The sequence below is a fragment of the Penaeus chinensis genome, chromosome 25 (assembly GCF_019202785.1).
Source record: "Penaeus chinensis breed Huanghai No. 1 chromosome 25, ASM1920278v2, whole genome shotgun sequence".
Lineage (NCBI taxonomy): Eukaryota > Metazoa > Arthropoda > Malacostraca > Decapoda > Penaeidae > Penaeus > Penaeus chinensis.
Genome location: NC_061843.1, coordinates 14633269 through 14635768, shown reverse-complemented (window position 1 = coordinate 14635768; position 2500 = coordinate 14633269). Strand labels below are relative to the sequence as shown.

Sequence of the window (2500 nt, the reverse complement as noted above, 5' to 3'; positions counted from 1 at the left end):
AAAAGAGAAAAAAAAGTATGACAGCTCACCCAGCGTTACGGCTAAAAAGACAAATGCATGCTACTTAAGACATGATGGGAACGAGGGCAGAGGCCTTTGACGTCTACCAGTAGTTTTGTTGAGAGGAGTATTTTTTGTCTGAATATATTAATCGAGGTAAAATCTTCAAACAGGTAATAATGGTTATTTGTTTTAAAATTTGGTGTCTATTTGAAATAAAGGTGTTCATACATAAAAAATGTTTTAGTTATCTTCAAGCCATACTGTAAACAATGGAACAAAAATACTAAAACAAATTAAAGGTTCACTTGTACCTATATCAATTAATATAAAACGATTATAGGGAGCGGCGAAATAAGTCGCACTCTGATATGCCATTTGCATTATACAGTAAACAGTATTCCTTCTCACGGTTACCACTTCACGCTACCAAACTTATGCAAACAACTTTACTCACTAAAGTGCATATGGCAGCCGGACAAGACACTCAGCGCTTACTCCCAGACTTAGTATCCAGATTAATTACTGCGTTATACTCTTCTGTGGAAATAAAGAGTCAAGCCGTTTAACCACTATCTCTGCCCTACCAGTCATAGCCATTGCATTGAAGTAAACACAATCTCTTACACTCCCCTTGCGCTCGTAACGACCCCTAAACTCTGAAGTACCCATGCACTCTGAACAAAGGAAATATTGCACGTCGCCATTACGTTCTCGAGGGTCGTCAACGTACAAACAGATAAGGATAAATCCGATATGCGAAACTGAGTTTCGCCCGGGCTTTGTCAATGAGGGGAGGCCGGCCTGTGTCGACAAATGCCGACTCGCTAACGTGTGTCAGCTGGTGCTGACTCGGCTTAGTCCTTACCCGCCGTGGTGTCCAGCCACAGCAGTAACCTTTAGGCGACAATTTTAGCGCATGGGCGGGGCGCGAACCGCCGACCCCTCGGATGAGAGGCCGGCACGTTACCACTGTACTAGCCCGGTGACCTACAAACAGATACTCGTTTCTGTTCTGTATGTACAGTGAGGATAAGGACCGATCGTTTCGCAGAACGCGGCGCACAAACACGGTTCGCACAGGTCAACGGCGATATTGGCTGAGCCTTCTCAGCCGCACCGAGGATGATTGCATGCCACATGTATACAGTCCTTTCAGCCGCTGTGTCACGGAAGGGAGGTGATACACCAGCGGCTATAAATGAAGTGCGACAAATGATACAGCTTCTTTTATCTGACTTACCCTTATCCTTACAACAAACAATACAACACTGATAATACAGTGATACAGGTAATAGAGCTAGCTAAACATAATGCGTTATTAATAATACAGTGCTGCAAGTAATACAGCTGTACAGCACTTCGGATGGTGAATAATGCTACAGGTAATACAACAGTAATCATACAGTGTTACAAATGGTACAATGCTGACAATGCAGTTCTATGGTTAATATAATATTGACAATGCATACAATACAACAAATAATACAGCACTGATGATACAATTCTATAAATGGTAGATTGCCGCAAACGATATAGTACTAGTAATGACAATTCAGTTAAAACAATATTCTTACCAGTGATAGTCATGGCAGTTCTAGTAATCACGTGGTACAGATACACAACACACACAACACTGATGATACATACGGTGCCACATATTGATAATACAGTGCTGCTGCTAATGCAGTACTATTGATACAGTGCTATTGATGGTATAGGAGTGATACTACGAGTAATATAGCATTGATATTACAGGGATGCTATAGGTAATATACCAGTAATAGTATAGTACTACAGTGCGACAGTGATAGTACATTGCACTAGTAATACAGTATTACAGTTAATGCAACGCTGTTACAAGCATTCTGATAAAACACTTGACGTATGTGAGCAATACAACGATAACTGATGCAGTCAGCAACGAGCCAAACCAAGCGGCTGGAGCAACAATGCAATACAAATTAACTGCGTCGCCCGGAGAGAGCTGCCTGCCAACAGCGCACAATAAGAGTCGTTGAGCTGTTGCTGACCCATGTTGCTGTTTATCCTTGCCGGAAAAAATCTGTTATGACCAAACCGTGACTTTCAACTATAGAGCGATACAAGTCAACTAAATACTAGGGAAATTCCGGAATTTTGCCTTTCAGTTTGGCAAATATATACATACCTACACACACAAACACACACACACATATGGATAGAGAGATGGGGGGGGGCATATCCATTCCCCGTCTCGTACTGAGAAACATGATAACCCATACAGTAAACTATATCTACAACTTCTTGACCAAGTTTGGTTTCTCTTCTTGTTTTTGGTTTTGAGTACCCAACATTCGGAACCGTATGATGCAGTTGAGAAGATTCTCAGCTTAGTTTTAGGGATAATCTCTTGTTTTTCCAGATGTTGGTGAGAGCTGCTGTGGCATTTTTGGTTATTGCAATTCTTCTTTTGATCTTAGGTATGTCATCCTATTTGTTGGTGAGAAGGGCGCCAAGG

General features: G+C 41.6%; 1 protein-coding gene across 1 annotated transcript in view; it reads left to right on the top strand.

Moving 5' to 3' along the window:
* LOC125038516 overlaps positions 1-2500 on the top strand; it is a 39243-nt gene that overhangs the window by 269 nt on the left and 36474 nt on the right. The window lies entirely within an intron of this gene.